General features: G+C 35.8%; 1 protein-coding gene across 1 annotated transcript in view; it reads left to right on the plus strand.

Annotated features, from left to right (window-relative positions):
* The window catches only part of LOC123526815 (GRB10-interacting GYF protein 2-like), a 268736-nt gene that overhangs the window by 7673 nt on the left and 240043 nt on the right, over nucleotides 1–21020 (plus strand).

Here is a 21020-nt window from a genome sequence, read left to right on the forward strand (position 1 = left end):
AAAGATTGGAAAGAAATCGAAAATGGCTTACAAAATAAGAATATAATTAAATGAAATTTATGCTGTTGTAAACTTTTTTGTGATTAACTTATTTTTCCCTTAGATACAAGCATTTGTATGTAAAAATTGAGTGTGCAATAGCTGCACGTGAAAATAGGGTAGGAGAAAATTAAGACAATACCGCGAAAACGAAGAAGGAGATCCCTGTTTATTTTTCGCTCATATTACAATTCAAATTTTTTTTATTATAATTGTATTTGTGAAAAAAAGAACACACTACTTAGTCATTCCATTTGAAAACATATAGGTTTCAATGGGCCTGTTATACCAAATGAAACATAATTACTTTTTGGATATAATGGAAACCCAAAAAATAAATTAATCTCCGTAAAACAGAAACGTCACAACTATATATATTTAGGGTTGAGCTAAAATGTGATTTCTCGACGCGATTTGCGTAAGGAGTACGAATTTTTCCTTTTCAATACAATGTAATATCGGTTGAGGATCAACTTTTACTATTATTTAAACAAGTTATGAAGGTCCCGCTCATTACACTTTCTTTACCGTAAAGTTGAAAAAAAAATTGTAAGGTTAAAACTTTTCTGAGATGCTTTATGGATTTGGCCACACATGGGCAGTTTAACAAACCAATTATAGCTGAAGAATCTTTCGTAAAAAGTGTCAGAGTAAATCATCTGCAGTACATTGTCAGGGCCTCCGCTGTCGATCGCCAATGTCGCCATTTGCGATGATTTTAAGAATCTGGCGCTAAATTTTGCGAACTGGCGAAAATGAGTGGCGCATAGTTTTTTTGGGGTCGTTTATGTCTTTTTTCCGTAGTGATATAAGCGGGTCAAGAATTGGTTCTCGATACACGTGTTTACCTAAAGCGCTGGTTGTAAAAAAAAACGATATCCAGTCTAGGCGGTGTTTGTCAATTCGGATATTGATGTTGGTTGACACTTTGAGAAGATGATTGCGTAAGTATGTGTGAAATCATTAATCAGTTACAAAAACATCTGCAAACTCGTATATTTGAAGTGCGCCGAGGATTTGCCTAAATTATCGACAATTACGGCGTACTTTATGAGTTTGGATTTCTACAAAAAGGCCGACATGTATGTTTGTGACATGTAGATGTATGACGAATTTTTAATTAGTACGAAAGATACATTTAGTTTGTTAATGTTTGCAAACATTTTAGATAATTTTATAATTCGTCAATTAACTTAAAAGATTTTTATTGTGTTAAATGTGAATAAAAGACAGTATAGATTATACTACATGATAGTTAATATTCAACATTATATAAAAACAAGAAATGTTGAGTGCTAAATTGGTTGACTGATTTTTGTTGTGTAATATTTATGTAAATAAGACAGTATAGATTATACTATATGATAGTTTAAGTATATTTAACATTAAATATAGAAACTGAATTTTCCTTTGTTTTTACTTTGAAAATTATTTAATACACCTTATGATCATTCTTAATGTAATTTGAATCTATTTACAATAATTAATTTCCATATGCTCTGACACTAAGACAACCAAATGAGAGAAATAAAAGTGGCTCAGAACTTTGGCTCAAAAGTGGCTCTTAAGTGGCTCCAACTTTTTCAAAGTGGCGAAAAGGTTGGCGACAAGTATGAAAAACCCAGAGGAGGCCCTGATTGTGATATTGATAAATTTACACAAAAAAATCTTAATGAAGAAATTTGTGAGATTTGAAAAAACAACATCCGTTCAAAGTTTTATTTTGCTTTTTCGAGATTTATTTGTAAATTATGATTAGCGGGCTCAAACGATTCTTCAGTTGTTCTGTATCAAAAATGCCGAGCACTAGCAAACTGACTGAAAAGGCATTCTGTATACAATAATATATCAAATCAACCTAAATAATTTGCAAAGTTTTGCAAGATATGTCTAACCATTGAAGTTTAATTTTGCAGTATCTAAATGCATAATCTGAAAGTGTAGAGCATTGGTAAATATCCAAACGAACCTTAACAAGTTTTTACTTGGTCTTTTTTCACGAAACAGTGTGAATCGTTCTGTATATTGAGTGCAGTTAAATGGTAATTTTGCTCCCATTTAAAAGATTTCTTTTTCGCGTCGAGTTTTGGTTCACCAACTAATGTGAAATACACTCGATGACTGCTTCCTGGAAAGTAACCAGTACTCGCACCGAAAGAAGGGACTGTTGGAGTCACGGTCAAAATCCGCTGACAGGATTCGACCCCGTGACCTCCGGTTTACGAGACATCTGTACAAAAATGAAAAAAGGTAAAATTTGTATCTCGATTCTACTCTATATAGTTTTGAACTAATTTGAATATAACTTAAGTAAGTCAGTTTATTCAGAGATTACTTGCAAATTTAAAAAAAAAAAAAAAAAAAAAAAAATATGTTAAAACATTATAGCAACCTGCCGAATATGAAATCGATTATCGAAAGTGCAAAGGCTATGCCACAAACTGCAATGTACCACAATATATTCGATTTGTGACTTTCATCGTACGTCAATTCAGTCGACTAAGTTCAAGAGATACTCAGAATACTGCGTGAACAAACCTAATTCAGTATTTGTTTCTATATATCAGAGCTCCAGATAAGCTGCGTATTTGCGTATTTACGCAATTAAAATTGCAGAAAACCCAATTGAATTCATACAGTGTGCGTACTGAAACGCAATTAAAATTCCTAATACCCAATTCGTAAAAAATAGCTTGCGTATCGCATTTTCCTTATAACTAGAACGGGTACGAGACTTTAACGCTAGATTTGACTGACTGGTTATACGTTACTGCAGAACAGGTTGCAATTATCGGAAAAATAACAGGACCATTCAGTCGGCTGATCGGTGTTATTTGGACACTTTGTAAACAATTTTACGCCGATAAAATGTAAAGAGGTTGCAGGAAAAAACATTGTTGCAGCACAAACAAACTAATTAGTGGGGTATTTTGCTATTCAACAATGACAGTTATCTGTTTGTGACGATGTAGTGTCACCAATACTGGATGACATCTTTTGGGAGAATGCATATTGCGGTGACCACATCGTTCGGGATATTGTGGATGAACTGATCTCAGACTGCATTAAAAGTGAAAAAGAAAACAACAGTATGAAACATTCATTACAATTTTAAATACATTTTTGTATTAAACATTGAAGGGCGCCATTAAATACTTAGTCAGTCCTGTTTAATGATATATACCATGTATACTGCAAGCAAAAAAATACTCAATTGTTAGTGCGAGATTGGTAAAATACCCAATTGGTTTTAGCAAATACCCAATTACTTCTGAAAAGGCTGGGTAATGATATTATTTTTACCCAATTGAAATTTCCAATACCCAATTCAGACAAAAAGTGATGGGTAAATACCCAATTGCACCAAAAGCTTATCTGGAGCTCTGTATATATTTATACAGGAATATTTTAAAAATATGGGGTACCGTGTGTAAAACTTTTCAACATTCAACGCTGCATTCTTCGTGTGTAATCGGTATCCCGACATATCCTATTTTTTTTTACATGACCCTAAATGTTTTATGGTGTTGGAGATTTTTTAAAAACTTTTTAATAAAAAGTTTTAAAAAACTGCTCATTCTATTCTTTAAAAATTGTCAGTGATATTAGAAATTATTCTTATTAATTTTTTTTGACATAAAAATAATTTCCGTAAAGTCTCATTGAACAAATAAGTATAAAAAATCCTGCCTTTTTACTACCTATTTTTTTAGGCATGTTACCGGACACAAAGAATCATTTAGGCTTTGGGAATGCACAGGTGAAACAAAATCTCTTTGAGGCCTGAGAGGAATTCCTTTCTTCGAAATATAACAACTTTTTGGACAAAACGTGATTATAAAATAGTATATAATGATAACGATACAAAATATCGGGAACTAATTAGAAGGCTCCTCAAAACAACGCTATGTATAACAACTTCCTGTGTACAAGTTTACAAATTATATTAAGACATTTTTGCAACCAGAAAGAACACGCAGTTTTAACCCATTCATCAAAGAAGTTCCTCGCGGGCATCATAAAGTTCAGTGTTTTTTTTTTTTTTTTACTAAATTCTAAATATGTAAGTTGATATCGACACGATATCATTCGTAATTATATTAGCCTTCCGTCCGTAAGTTTCCGGTGGTTTCTGTACAATCAGAATCGGCTATTTCCGTGGTTTCGGTCGGGCCAGGCCGGGCCGGGTTTTATTAATAACCGAATATGGGTACCATTCCCCTCCTAAAATAAAATGTTTTTTTCCCCTTTCTCAGAAGAAAATTCCCCTGATGATAGGTTGTTTTTACACAAATAGATATGAACTCTTTCTTTTAATATTATATAGTGCCTCTAAGGAAGATTACTGTTGCAATATAGTCACATCAGTTAGGAATAATTGAAAACTGTATTAATAAGTGTGAAAGTAGTTACATATATATGGCTTAATCTTCCACTTTTCGTCTTAAAATGTCGAAAAATTCCCCTTCCTGAGGGTATGGGTACCTGTCCCCAAAAGTTGTCTAGTGCCCTGGTAGTGGTAAAAAAATTTAGCAAGAAGGAGAATGGTTAAAAATCGGTTATAAACAGGGCAGGTGCATTTAAGGTGAGATGTGCTCAATCTGGTTTACAGTCTTGACAGAACACTGGCCCAGAGTAGTTGACAACATCTGAAGGCAAGGATATAGCGGACAGCTAACTAATTTTTCTTGCATTCCAATTCAAAGAAATGAAATTTAGTAGTTTTTTCTGTATATTAGACAGAAAATAGCTGTTCTTTTCATAACATTCAGCTTTTAATAGAAATTCATGTGTTTTTTTCTCTCCATGGCATTGTTTACACATGCGCTGATTTAGGGTGCACAGGATAGCTTTGGTCAGTTTTTAGCTCATCTGATTTTTTGAAAAAAAATGATGAGTTATTGTCATCACTTGAGCGGTTGTCGGCGTCGGCGTCGGCGTTGCTTGGTTAAGTTTTATGTTTAGGTCAGCTTTTCTCCTAAACTATCAAAGCTATTGCTTTGAAACTTGGAATACTTGTTCACCATCATAAGCTGACCCTGTATAGCAAGAAACATAACTCCATCTTGCATTTTGCAAGATTTATGGCCCCTTTTGTACTTAGAAAATATCAGATTTCTTGGTTAAGTTTTATGTTTAGGTCAACTTTTCTCCTAAATTATCAAAGCTATTGCTTTGAAACTTGGAATACTTGTTCACCATCATAAGCAGACCCTGTACATCAAGAAACATAACTCCATCTTGCTTTTTGCAAGAATTATTGCCCCTTTTGGACTTAGAAAATCAGTTTTCTTGGTTAAATTTTATGTTTAGGTCAATTTTTATCCTAAACTATCAAAGCTATTGCTTTAAAACTTGCAACAGTTTTTCACCATCATAAGTGGACCCTGTACAGCAAGAAACATAACTCCATCCTGCTTTTTGCAAGAATGATGGCCCCTTTTGGACTTAGAAAATATCAGATTTCTTGGTTAAGTTTTATGTTTAGGTCAACTTTTTCTCTTAAACCATCAAAGCTATTGCTTTAAAACTTGCAACTGTTGTTCACCATCATAAGCTGACCCTGTAAAGCAAGCAACATAACTCCATCCTGCTTTTTGCAATAATTATTGCCCCTTTTGGACTTAGAAAAATCATTTTCTTGGTTAAATATTATGTTTAAGTCAACTTTTCTCATAAACTATCAAAGCTATTGCTTTAAAACTTGCAATAGTTTTTCACCATCATAAGTGGACACTGTATATCAAGAAACATATTACATAACTCTATCCTGCTTTTTGCAAGAATGATGGCCCTTTTTAGACTTAGAAAATCATGGGTAGGACAATATTTCTATTATACAAAAAAAATCAGATGAGCGTCAGCACCCGCAAGGCGGTGCTCTTGTTTATTATTGGTTTAAAATCCACATCTAAACAAACTTCACAAGATTTTTTTTACTATAAATCAGAACACTAGTGTATTCTCTTTTCAACAACATTCAGCATTTTAAACTTCCATCAAATACTTTTCATTCACTGATGTTTTTTACATACTGATTCAGTGATTTTTTTTGCACCGATTTGACTCTGAAATTCGGCGTTTTCCCAACTGACAAAAATGGTCAAACTTCCCCGAAAAATGCTTAAAAATTCCCAAAAACGAGATGATTTTTCCCAATTAGATTGATTTACAGTGAAAAGAACAAAGCCCGACTTGTAAGACGTGCACGGGGATTCAATTAAAAATATTTGGATTAAACATAGAAATATTGTTCAGATAAAGTTTTCAAACCATTTGTTATCAGTTGTTTAGTTCAATATGTTAGATCTAGAGCCAAAGCCGAGTGCAGTTCAATATGTTAGATCTAGAGCCAAAGCCGAGTGCTATCTTAAGAAAAATGTTTGTTCACAGATCCTGACCGATCCATCACATTGTCTCGGGCCCAAATCTTTTTGAACGTAACTTCTTTAGTATGGCAGTCAGATATTATATCAAAATGCATGTATTCAATTTAAATTTTAAAAGAATGTTTAGCTTTTCAAATAAGTAGTGTAGATATAAAAATAATTTCTGTCCTATTGTAACCCCAATTTTCCCTGTTTGTGTATTAATTGGGTGTGAGTTGATTGAAAGAAAGAAACTGAAAAAAACCGACCTTCCCAACTCAAAATTTCTGGGTCAATCAAAGCACAACAAATAACACTTAAGAGTGGCCATATTGGGATCATTTTTTGTCCATCTGTTATCATTTTTGACTGAAATGAACCTCTACCACAAAAACTTAAGCTAGTCTGATCTGTTAAGAAATTATTCCAATTGGATTCGAGCAGTGTCGAAGCATTTGTGTGCCCAACTCCGTTTGGTCTCATTGGTCAAGTGATTCATTACTTTCCCCTCACCTGTACCGTTTGGAGTTTCACTAGCGGCACAAAGTTGCTCATGTGTCGAAGCCATCTAACTGGGTTTCAGAAGATATGTTATTCCACTCGGGTGCCCGTTTTGTCTTAAATATTCCTCATCCTCTGCCGTTAAATGGACACGCCTTCAGATTAATGTAGAACAATCAAAATTAGAAATAAGACACTCATCCCTTAGTAATTATAAATACAAAATAAAAACAAAGTGATTCAGAGAGTTTTGGCAAGAATTTATTTGCAAAATCATTCATTTAGTCTTTAAAACATACAGAAAAGCTATCTACTGTGTTAGTCACACTGTAAATGTTTGATATCTATGTTATTCTTAAAGAAATATTAACTTCATGTATAATCATAACCGCCTCCTCTAGGGTCCAAGCTGGGAAAAAAAATTACCTGCTCGCTCCATGAAAAATCTACCCGCCTCTGAAAAAACCAAAATTGAGAAGAAAAAAATTTTGCTCGCTTGCTCCCATTTTTAGCTCACCTGAGCACAAAGTGCTCAAAGGTGAGCTTTTGTGATCGCCCTGTGTCCGTCGTCTGTCAATTTGACTGTTAACACTCTAGAGGTCATAATTTTGGCCCAATCTTAATGAAACTTGGTTAGAATGTTACCCTCAATAAAATCTTGGACAAGTTTGATATTGGGTCATCTGGGGTAAAAAACTAGGTCACTAGGTCAAATCAAAGGAAAAGCTTGTTAACACTCTAGAGGTTACATTTTTGGCCCAATCTTAATGAAACTTGGTCAGAATGTTACCCTCAATAAGATCTTGGACGAGTTCAATATTGGGTCATCTGGGGTCAAAACCAGGTCATATCAAAGGAAACACTTGTTAACACTCTAGAGGTCACAATTTGGGCCCGGTCTTAATGAAACTTGGTCAGAATGTTACCCTCAATAAAGTCTTGGACAAGTTTGATATTGGGTCATCCGGGGTCAAAAACTAGGGTCACAAGGTCAAATCAAAGGAAAAGTTTGTTAACACTGTAAAGGCCACATTTATGACTGTATCTTCATGAAACTTAGTCAGAATGTTAACCTTGATGATCTTTAGGTCAAGTTCAAATCTAGGTCATGTGTAATGGGTAAATCAAAAACTAGGTCAACTGGTCAAATCAAAGGAAAAGCTACTTTACACTGTAGAGGCCACATTTATAACCATATCTTAATGAAACTTGGTCAGAATGTTATCTTGATGATCTATAGGTCAGGTTCAAATCTGGGTCAGGTGGGATCAAAAACTAGGTCACTAGGTCAAATCAAAGGAAAAGCTTGTTAACACTCTAGAGGCCACATTTATGACTGTATCTTCATGAAACTTAATCAGAATGTTAATCTTGATGATCTTTAGGTCAAGTTTGAATCTGGGTCATGTGAGGCTAAAAACTAGGTCACCAGGTCAAATCAAAGGAAAAGCTAGTTTACATAGTAGAGGCCACATTTATGACCACATCTTAACGAAACTTGGTCAGAATGTTAATCTTGATGATCTATAGGTCAGGTGGGGTCAAAAACTAGGTCACTAGGTCAAATCGAAGGAAAAGCTATTTAACACTTTAGAGGCCACATTTATGACCATATCTTAATGAAACTTGGTCAGAATGTTAATCTTGATGATCTTTAGGTCAGTAGGTCAGGTGAGCGATACAGGGCCTTCATGGCCCTCTTGTTTTTGGAAAATTTTCCGAAGAACTATTAATCAATTTGGTATGGCCTTAGATTTGAGCGAGGTTTGAGGTTCCAAAGTGACTATTTCGCTCGAGTCGCCCACTCGCGAGAGCCCTGATTCTACAAGATGACAGGTGGACAATTTAAGCCCTCCCTGAATAAATGTGTTTTTACAACTTCATCAGCAAGCTTATTTAGTCATTCTCTTTTCAGTATACATTTTAATTCGAAATTTCGGGGTATAGTGATGCTTGCGACCAGGCACTTTCAACTTAAATTTCGGCCTTACAAAAACATTTTGACAAATTATTTATGAAAACAAAACTAGGGCCTTGCATTTGTAGTTGATTAATTGAAATCTTGATAAGTTATTATAACTTTATCGCCAAGTTATCGGTTATTTTCATCAAAGGGGTCTGACACGTGTGGGTCACCTTAATATGGCATAATAAATAGTCCCAAGCCACTGGGGACAAAACATGGGCACAGTTACATGTATAATTATATGCAGTTACTCATGTTTTTGTCCCCAGTGGCTATTTTTTTATACCATATTAATGTGACCCACACATGTCAGACCCCTTTGATTTTCATACTGATTTGTTTTCAAATTTTCAAGATGGCAGCAATTTTTGCATGGCAAGTCGTATGGCTTCGTATTTATAAATCAAGATGCTGGAGTGAAGACATCGGTCTATTTTAATGAATTTAGTATCATTCTAAAGCTTAAAGGTTTATCTCATTATTTATTTATTTAAATGAAATCCATAAAGGAATAGAACAAATCTTTCAATATATTAATTTAGGCCTAACAAGCATATCGAAAATGTACACCAATCAATCTACATTTTAAATGATTACAACCTTTTAGAATAATTATCGTTTAATTGACTGTTTTTAAACATCTCTTCCATAAAAAGCACATGTAGCTTCACTGCCGACATGATAAAAACAGCAAATTTTCATCTGTAGTTCCATAAAACAGTTACTGATTGCATAATCCTGTCAGTCCTTAATCAGGGTCTTCAAAATCACGACAGGCGTTCAGTGTTCACAGTTGATGCACCCAAGTGTCACTGTGTCAGTCTGTTTACTGATGCCGCTAATAGATGGTACAATACATGGAACAACATGTCAGGCGGACATTGGCTATACTGGATGGTTTTGAAAGGGCACTTGTCAAGATAAGTACACAAGGCTGATAAATTAAAAGGGCACATGGCGCAAACGGGCGGTTTCAAGGGCAGCACGGCTGCACTTCAAAAAGGGGCATGGCGCTGTGCCATGTTAAAACGGCCTGCAGGAAACACTACTAGAGCTTAGATATTTGTTATTTGCCATTGTTTAGTGGACTTTTACCAAGATTTTTCAAGTTATGATCCAGCTGTATAATCCCAGGGTCAATATTGGCCCCGCCATGTGGTCTCTTGAATTTACATAGAGTTCTGTAGGAAAAAAAAGCATAAAAAATGTTCTTCTGAAACCAAGAGGCACAGAGCTAAGATATCTTATGTGTGGCCCTTTACTAAGATTGTTCAAATCGTGACCCGGGTCTATTCAAAGCCTCTCCCCGGGGTCACTTCATTTTTAGCTCACCTGTTCAAGGTGACCGCCTCGGTAGCCTAGTGGTAGAGCGTCCACTTCGTATGCGGGAGGTTGTGGGTTCGATCCCCGGCCGCGTGACGCGGACATACCAAAGACATAAAAAATGGTACTAGTAGCTTCCTCGCTTGGCGCTCAGCATTAAGAGGATAGTGCTAGGACTGGTCAGCCCGGTGTCAGTATAATGTGACTGGGTGGGGTATCATGCCACGTTTCTACGGCATGATATTCCAGTGATTATGGGTCATCTAGGGTCAAAAACTAGGTCGCCCGGTCAAATCAAAGAAAAAAGCTTGTTTACACTCTAGGGGACACATTTTTAGCTCGACTGTACGAAGTACAAGGAGAGCTATCCTACTCGCCCCGGCATCGGCGTCGGCGTCTTTCCGCGTCCCCACCTTGGTTAAAGTTTTGGTGCACTTTCTCTTTTTTCAACATATCTCTGTAATTACTTGATGGATTTGATTCAAACTTGAAATACTTATTCCTCATCATCATCCACATCATCTGACATAAGGGCCATAACTCTGGCACCAATATTTCATGAATTATCCCTCCTTTTCACTTAGATTTTCAGGTTAAAGTTTTGATGCACTTTCACTCTATCTCTGTTATTACTGAATGGATTTGATTCAAACTTGAAATAGTTGTTCAGTATCATCACCCACATCATATGACACAAGGTGCATAACTCTGGCACCATTTTTTCATGAATTATTCCCCCTTTTTACTTTGAATTTCAGGTTAAAGTTTTGGTGCATTTTCACTCTACCTCTGTTATTACTGAATGGATTTGATTCAAACTTAAAATAATTGTTCAGCATCATCACCCACATCATATGACACAAGGTGCATAACTCTGGCACTATTTTTTCATGAATTATTCCCCCTTTTTACTTAGAATTTCAGGTTAAAGTTTTGATGCACTTTCACTCTATCTCTGTTATTACTGAATGGATTTGATTCAAACTTAAAATAGTTGTTCAGCATCATCACCCACATCATATGACACAAGATGCATAACTCTTGCACAATTTTTCATGAATTATTCCCCTTTTTACTTAGAATTTCAGGTTAGAGTTTTATGCACTTTCACTCTATCTCTGTTATTACTGAATGGATCTGATTCAAACTTAAACAATTGTTCAACATCATTACCCTTATCATATGATGCAAGGTGCATAACTCTGGGACCAATTTTTCATGAATTATTTCCCCTTTTTACTTAGAATTTTAGGTTAAAGTTTTGATGCACTTTAACTCTGTCTCTGTTATTACTGAATGGATTTGATTCAAACTTAAAATAGTTGTTCAACATCATCACCCACACCATATGATGCAAGGTGCATAACTCTGGCACCAATTTTTTATTAATTATTCCCCCTTTTTACTTAGAATTTTAGGTTAAAGTTTTGATGCACTTTCACTCTGTCTCTGTTATTACTGAATGGATTTGATTCAAACTTAAAATAGTTATATAGTGTTTTGATACATTTTATCTTTACCTCTCTTATTACTTTAAGTTGATATTTTTGACATAGACTCGGGCTATTGTGCAATATCTTCATCCACAATTGGAGTCATTAAACACTCTAGTGACAGCTCTAGTTTCCTCAGATGTGCCCAGTTTCACTATCCAGCATCGAAATAGTCGAGCACGCTGTCTCCTGTGACAGCTCTTGTTGATTCAGTCTTCATAAAACTTGGTTGTTACCATGAAATCTTGCATGAATTTAAATCTGAGTCATGTGGGGTAAAAAACAAGGTCACTAGGTCAAATCAAAGGAAAAGCTTGTTTACACTCTTGAGGCCACGTTTTTGTTCCAGTCTCCACGAAACTTTGTTAGAAAGTTTGTTTTTATGACCCTGAGTTCTAATCTGGGTCATGTGGAATCAAAAGCTAGGTCACTAGGTCAGATCAAAGAATATGCTTGTTTACTCTCAAGAGGCCACATTTTTTTCCAATCTGAAAATAGGTCATAAAAGTTGTCTACATGAAATCTCGGACGGATTAAAAATTGGTTTAGGTTTGGTCAAAAACTAGGTCACTAGGCCAAATTTGAGAAAAATATTTTTTACACTGTAGGGCCGCATTTTTGCTCCAATCTTCATGAAACTCGGTCAGAATGTTATCTCATTGAAAACTCCGACGAGTTTGAAACTGGGTCATGTGGTTTCAAAAGCTTGGTCACTAAGTCACACATGTTTACTCTGTTTTTATGTGTTACTCAGGTAAGCAATATAAGGCCATCTTGGCCCTCTTGTTATATATGTGCTATATAAGAAAAAATACTTCATAAATCATCTGATCGTATTTCCTAGATTGTTTTTATTTGATCGTATTTCCTAGACTGTTTAATAACCTGATGACTCCAAGTAACTAGAGGTTACTTGACTGTGACCTTGACCTACAGACCTACTTTTTAGTTCATCTGAGTTTTTTGAAAAAAAAAAAAAGATGAGTTATTGTCATCACTTGATCGGCGTTGGCGTTGCCTGGTCAAGTTTTATGCTTAGGGCAGCTTTTCTCCTAAACTATCAAAGCTATTGCTTAAAAACTTGCAACACTTGTTCCCCATTAAAAGCCGACTCTGTACAGCAAGAAACATAACTCCATCCTGCTTTTTGCAAGAATTATGGTCCATTTTGGTAGAGATGGTACCTAAAAAATTCAAATTCAACTTTACAGATTTTCTTCAGAGTGAATTGTTAGCGAAGTGCACCAGTTTACTAAATATATTTATGGTTTTCCTCTTCTCCATGTAAAAATAGAGATATTTGGTATATAAAAAAATGACTTCCTCAAAATATCTGAAGCAAAATGGACAACTCTTGTATTGACCGTTTTTCAATGATTTTAGGATTTCCCCAATTATAGTCTATATCAAAAGTTTCCACAGCTAAATACATACAATAGAGTATAGTGCAGGGATATAAACTAGCTAGTTTTACTTAGGGGTCCAGACTGTCAAAACTAAATGTTTAACATTAGGTATATGGGCATTTTCTCCAACAATTTAGGGGCTCAGCCTAAAATCAAGGGGCCATGGGCTACTAGGCCCCTGCTAATTTATTCCCTGTAGTGTAAGTTTAGTCTACTTTCAACACTTTGAAAGAGCCTATACTGAACTTCCTTTTGTCTTTTAATAAAGTCAAATTCCACGACAATCCAAGAGTCTAAATCTCATGAAAAAATCTGAGTGAAAGAGAATGACATGCTCTTTATTATAAACTTACCAAAACCATACCAAAAATTTACCTGAAAGAAGTTATTAAAGATTTTATAATGTAAACAAACCCCTACACCATTTTACCATCAGTATTTTCCACTCAATTCAGGTGATAATTGTTGATATACATGTACATGAAATTGTAAATGAGAGGCCCCAACAAAAATCTTTTTTTCAAGTTGTATAAACTAAGTTGTAAATTAATGTTGATATCTGAAGCTACCAGCTTACTTTGTTTACAACAATAAATAAAACACCTTTGTCCGCGAGATAGATACGTTCTAAAGTATTGTAGTGTTAATTACGCTAGTATGCACGTTACGTCTTACCGCGTTTATGACGTCAACGTCACTTCCGATGTGATGATATGTTGTTATTGTTATGTATGCTATCAAGAGGTTCAGAATACAGATATGAACTGACACAACGCATTTTATTGTTTCTTTGCTGGATCTTACTTACATTTTTGGTGCCGTGACCAGCTATTTTGAATAACCATGAATCTTCAGAAACTAATTTCAACACGAGAAGGTCAGCGCAGAGTTGTACAAAGAAAATTGACAGCATAACTGATGAAATGTCGCCACTTGTATTTATGTCGCTGATAGACTATTTGACAGAGAAAGCTGAAATAATCAAAGGACTGAAGACTGAAGACTTGAGATTATCTTTATCCAAAGAAATTTTTTTTCTGGAAGCAGGTGAAACGATGGAAGTGTCGGAAGCACACAAACCTACAGCATTATTCTTTGCTGGAACCAGACCAAAGCCGAAACAACCCAGCCACAGGTATAGAAATGATCATTACAAGAAAAATGACAAGAAAGTGTTTCCCTTCCGTAAAGATGAACATTCTCCAAACGAGTGCACAAAAGTCACGTCATACGAGTTGCGCATTGCTATAGTGAAAAAAGAACATCTGTGTTTTAACTGTTTACGGAAACATCAAGTATCGTCATGCCGTTCCACAAATAGATGTCATCACTTTCAGCGCAAACATCATTCAAGTATATGTGATAAACATTTCAAGCAATGTTCATTAAATCCCGACACTGCAAGTTTCACAGTACCAGCTACGCCCGACGTCGTATCCCAACCCGATACAGCAACTGTACATTCAACAACTAATTCCAGACCGGATATACTACTCAAGACAGCTGTTGCCTAGGTATGTACTTCCAGTGTTTCTGTAGTGACAAACATTCTTTTTGATGAGGGAGCTCAACGTTCTTTTATTACTGAAGTGTTGGCAGAAAAGTTAATCTTCCCCAGACCGGAAGTGAGATAGTACATTTAGCGTCTTTCGGTGATACCAGCCAGCGAGTTCAAAACATGACCAAGGGAACTACTGCCGATTTCAGAAAACCTCGCCGAATGGGCGTTTACATCAAATGCAGGTAGTAAATGACGTAGCTGTCACCCTAGTTATCGGTGAGAGTGTAATTTGATCACACTTGTAGTTTGCTGCGACCAAAAATATATTTCTATCGATGACAGTGGTTAAGTTGCAGAAAAGAAGCGAGAAAAGCAACCATGTAAAGGGTTAGTTACAGAAGTAAAATTTTATGCGAGTTTATTTCAAGATAATCCTGCATAATTATGATAATACATACATACATGTTCATGTACACATATGCAGCATATACACTTAAAACTATTAAGTTTATAGATTTGAACTGTTTGAAGATCGACATTGATGTGTATAATTGTATTTACATGGGTGAAAGTTTTCCGTATTATGACGGAATTCCGTATTTTGGACCTTCCCAAAGGTCATTTTTCCACATCGTGTAAATCCCATGAGATTTCCCAGAGGGTGGATAGGGGGTGGGGGGAAAGGAGGGTAACGTCCAGTTCGGTCATCAATGGCAAAATAATGACATTCATATTTTCCAGGATGCTAAAAATAGGCTGATTGCCTCTGGACCCCTAGCCCTATCGGCCCCCAGGCCCCCAGATATTGTTTTCAGTATTTTCAGTTTTTCCAACTTTCACCCATGTATTTATAGCAGCTCTGGACGAAATACAACAAAACTGCTACAACAAATTTTGTTTGTTACTGTTCGAAGGTTTCATGTATTTATTTTAAATTGATGTATCCAGTCTTTGTAAAATGTCCACGGATATCCGTCATGGAAATTTTTCAAACATACTCAATGTTGTCTTTGCACATTGAACTATAAGTTTCATTTTTAGCTGATCTGATTTTTGGAAAAAAAATGATGAGTTATTGTCATCACTTGATCGGCATCGGCGTTGCCTGGTTAAGTTTTATGTTTAGGTCAGCTTTTCTCCTAAACTATCAAAGGTATTGCTTTGAAACTTGGAACACTTGTTCACCATCAAAAGCTGACACTGTACAGCAAGAAACGTAACTCCATCCTGCTTTTTGCAAGAACTATGGCCCCTTTTGGACTTAGAAAATCAGATTTCTTGGCTAAGTTTTGTGTTAAGGTCAGCTTTTCAAACTAACAAAGCTATTGCTTTAAAACATGCAACACTTGTTCACCATCTGTACAGCAAGAAAGTTTAACATTATACAATTATTGACTCTTGAGCCATTGAATATGATGTGATAGCCAAGGTCAATATTGCTCTCTTCCGGTGAATATCGCATCATATCCAATGGCTCAAGAGTCAATAACTGTTTTATTATATGGGTTCAGGTTTATGAATAAGTAACTAATATTTGATGCAACATATTTAGTGTTTGAAAGTAACAATATCTGTGTGAAAACTAATTAAAAGATTAATTAAATAAGCACACTTAAAATTCCTGGAATCCTTCAGTGTGTATACAGAATCGCTGAAATATATTGTAATTAATTGTAACCTGAGCATTTTGGTCAGTTATCATTGGCTGAAGTATCCCCGGATGCTGATTTTCCCTTAGTTCATATTGTAACCAGAGCTACATGTCAGTTCAACTTCCATTCTATTTTTAGAAAGTAATGTTTAATGGGGAAAACCCACTAACCATTAAACATGAAATATATTTTGAAAGATGATGAGCAGTTTCGGCCAATGAAATTCAGGTTATTTTTAGAACATATAATAAAACTCCATCCTGCTTTTTGCAAGAATTATGGCCCCTTTTGGACTTAGAAAATATCAGATTTCTTGGTTAAGTTTAGAAAATATCAGATTTCTTGGTTAAGTTTTATGTTTAGGTCAACTTTTCTCCTTAATGGTCAAAGCTATTGCTTTAAAACTTGGAGCAGTTATTCGCCATTAAAAGCTGACTCTGCACAGCAAGTATCAAAACTCTACATTGCTTTTTGCAAGAATTATGGCCCCTTTTGGACTTAAAAAATCATGGATAGGACAATATTTCAATTATACGGAGACAAAAAAAATCAGATGAGTGTCTGCACCTGCAAGGCGGTGCTCTTGTTTGTTTTTAGCTCTGCAGAGCACGAAGTTCTCAAGGTGAGCTGTAGTGACCAGTCATTGTCAGGCGTCGCACATCGCCTGTTGTCCGCCAAAATTTGCCTTATTTACACTCTAGAGGCCATATTTGTGACCCAATCTTTATGAAACTTGGTCAGAATGTTTTTAGGTCAAGTTTGAAACTGGGTCAAGTGGGGTCAAAAACTAGGCCAGTAGGCCACATCAGAGGAAAATCTTTTTAACATTCTAGAGTCCACAGTTTAAGATTGAAACTCATGAGAATTGGTCAGAATGTTTGTCTTGATGACCCCTAGATAAAGTTAGAATCTGGGTCATGTGGGGTAAAAAACTAGGTCACCCGTTCAAATCAAAGGAAAAGCTTGTTAACACTCTAAGAGTCCACAATTAAGATTGAAACTCATGAGAATTAGTTAGAATGTTTGTGTTGATGACCTTTAGGTCGTTTTAATCTAGGTCATGTGGGGTCAAAACCCAAGTCACCTGGTCAAATCAAAGGAAAAGCTTGTTAATGCTCCAGATGCCATAGTTGTAACCCACTCTTGATGAAACTTGGTCAGAATGTTTGTCTTGAAGATCTCTAGGTCATGTTTGAAACTTGGTGATGTGTGGTCAAAAACTAGTCAGTAGGCCAGATCAACTCTAGTGAGCGCTATAGGGCCATCATAAGCCTTGAAATTTGGTTGACATATACAGGGTGTTTGGTTGACCCAAGGTTCCGGGTTTGGACTTGCAAAATTGATAAAAATTCGTATTTGAACTGCACAAAAAAATGCCCTGTGCATCGGTTTGACCCGTGGGAATTTTCTTTGATGCGCTTCAGGTAGAAAGTTCTGCCCCTTGTCAATCAAATCTATGTGAATTTCAATATTGTTTGCCACCACAAGCGAAAGTATGGCAGTAAGCTGAGCATCATATTTTAATTACTTACTGACAGTCTCTGATGTCAGTCATGCCACGTGTGACTGACATGTGGTCATGTCGCGGTTTGTATTAAGTACAATAATTATCGAAAGTGTTTATTGCGGTCTGTACTCTACGACTGAGTCTGTCAGGGCGTTATTAAACTTAAACACTGACTGAAAGGTGTTTATTGATCAATGTGTAAAAGTTAATTGATAAACAATGCGTAGAAGAGCAGCCTATTATCATGTTTATAACATTTGTTCAGGATTCACGCTGTCTATCGTCACTTGAGCTATTTGCGACAAAAAATTTTCAACAGTTTATTTGATTAGGTAGTCAGTTGGCGATAATTAGATTACTGAATAACAGATTGGATAATTATTATCATTATTTTGTGTGCTGGACACGATTACAGTAAAATTCCTACTTACGACCATTCCGAAATTACGACCGCACCGCTAATACGACCGATTTTGCAAAGAACGGAATATTTCCTTCTTAAAACCAATGGTCGTTTGTCCGAAAATGCGATAAGACCGCTAATCCACTAATGCGACCACCAATTTCAGAACTGTTTGATTTTTTCACACTTAATTAATCACTGCAATTACGACCACTCAAATTTTTCTGTATGTTACCGCAAATCGCCGCGGGAATTAACACATGCGACATCGTGTTAACACGTTAAGCGTGTACATTGTGTATTCATCCGTTAATTGCTAACAAGTCTTTAAACATTATCAAAACAATGTATCAAACTGTTTGATTGTCTGAAATTGTTATTTAAAGATGTTTGTTGTTTTACATCGCTATTTTAACATAAGAAATTGTTGAAATAATTAATCAGGGTTTTCCCGGACGCAGGTTTTCTGCGTCCCTGACGCGCTTTGACTGCTTTGGACTCGCATTTTGTAGTGACTCTGCGTCCACTGGACCCGCAAAATCGGTCACGAAACTCCTTTGCACTGAAGCTTCCTTTGCGCAGATACCCATGTAAAATGCGCAGTTTTTTTACCACCGGGACCATCCCCGAATCGTGGGTGCTCATTATACACAGGTATAGACGATTTTCCAACTTCAAAACAAGTTTTGTTACCGATGTTCGCCATTTTGGTAAAGGGAAACTACTCTCCGAGCTAACTGACACCGCTAAAATCTAAGATTGCCGTTACGTTCCGTAAAAGATCGAATGGTTTATTTTTCTATTAAACAAAATTAATTTCATATAAATTTAAAGTATTTTGATGAAAAAATATTAATAAATCACAAAAATTATGATACTAATTAAGGATCGAGTATTATCTTTAACTAAGATCAAACTGTGAACAACATAATTGACACGAGTTGACACTTAATTGCCGGTAATTACTGGCTATTTGATCATAACAAAAAGACTGTCACACCTTTTGTTATCAGTCTGAATTGAGAAGCTCGTGCCATTTTGAAAGATACCATTCCGAAATACTGAATCAGCTGCTATCTAAATTAAAAAGATACAAGTTCATTTTGGTTTTAGGATAAATTTTTTTTAGTAATAATGTCCATTTTCAAGATCAATAATTTGTGGACCCCCAAAAATTATTAGGGACCCTTAAATTAGCAGCCATGGGAGTCCATGGACTCCCAAATAAAAAACCCGAGGGAAAACCCTGATTAATTTGTTTGTAATTAGACGAATGCCCGCTGATCGAATTGACTGGATTAAAACGGATTTAATTAGATCTAAACGGTGTTTGTTTGTTATTATTAATGTAAATACGTTTGGGATTTCAGCGGAGAATGAAGTTTTGAAAAGGTTTGATATTGTTGTAATTGTCTTTAATTGAACAAAATTCAAATCATTATCAGTTAAGTGCGTCCTAAATTAATACACAGTTTGATCCGTAAGAAAATAAAGCTACATATAAATTGAACACTGTGTATGCCATTATTGCGTCTTGATTGTATTCCAATGTGTTATTATCTGCCAGACCTTCCCCGTATAGCCTTGTCCACTAATCAGACCAGACCACTAATAAGACCAGTTTTACAAAGAACCATGGGTGGTCTTAATAGCGGAATTCTACTGTATATGAGCGGTCGACTGTTACGATCTATAGCAAATTTTCTAGTATTGCAGAGGCTTAGTTTGGGCAGAAACATATAAAAAAAATCTTTTTATAAGCATAAATTGTAAGTTATTGAATAGCTGTGATGATAAAAAATAAATTTTCAGACATTTCTGTAATTTCCAATGAGATTTACTAGTGCAAATCTTAATAATAAGCTGATAAAAAGTCTGCATTTAAGAAAAAAACTGTAATGGTAATTTTGTGCTTTTGTGAAATTTTCTTGAGTGTATTGTGACGCTATCCGGGCTCAAAGAATTTGATTTAGGATTTGTAGGTGGTCAGAAACATTCTAATGACAGTGTGTGTGGTGTGCTAACCAAACGTTGTAATGACAGTGATGATGACAGTGTGTGTGGTGTGCTAACCAAACGTTGTAATGACAGTGATGATGACAGTGATGTGTGGTGTGCTAACCAAACGTTGTAATGACAGTGATGATGACAGTGTGTGTGGTGTGCTAACCAAACGTTGTAATGACAGTGATGATGACAGTGTGTTTGGTGCAAATGACAGTGATGATGACAATGTGTGTGGTGTGCTAACCAAACATTGTAATGACAGTGATGATGACAGTGTGTTTGGTACAAATGACAGTGATGATGACAGCGTGTGTGGTACGCTAACCACGGCCGAAGAATGATGATGTTAGTCTAAAATTAAACACAAGTTCAGAACTGAATGGCTTTGTTTTCTTGTAGACTTGCATGGAGACTATTGTACTTACAAGTCTCAGATAAAGTCTGTGGAAGTTGCATTTATATTCTTCAGCCCCGAAAAGCTGATCTTGACTCCTGAAAATCTGCTTTTGATCCTTAAAAATTTAGGCTGAAGAGTCAATGAGTCATGAGTTTCAGAACCTACCAAACGCCCTGCATATAAATACAGTTTTGAACACTGGTCTTAAAACTGACTTTCAGTGACCATGAATGTGACATACTGACCTACTTTCTTAATATTTTAGCATCAGTTTGACATTTGAAACATGTTCACACAACTGGGAAAAGATTTATATGTTTACTTAAATTTGACTTTCTTACCTGATCTCTTACACTTGTCTATGTAGCTCATATTACTCAGGTGTGAGATTCAGGGTCATCATGACCCTCTTGTTTTACATGGTTATATGGGTCTTTTCCAACTTCAAATTCGCCAT

The sequence above is a fragment of the Mercenaria mercenaria genome, chromosome 14, assembly GCF_021730395.1.
Source record: "Mercenaria mercenaria strain notata chromosome 14, MADL_Memer_1, whole genome shotgun sequence".
Classification (NCBI taxonomy): domain Eukaryota; kingdom Metazoa; phylum Mollusca; class Bivalvia; order Venerida; family Veneridae; genus Mercenaria; species Mercenaria mercenaria.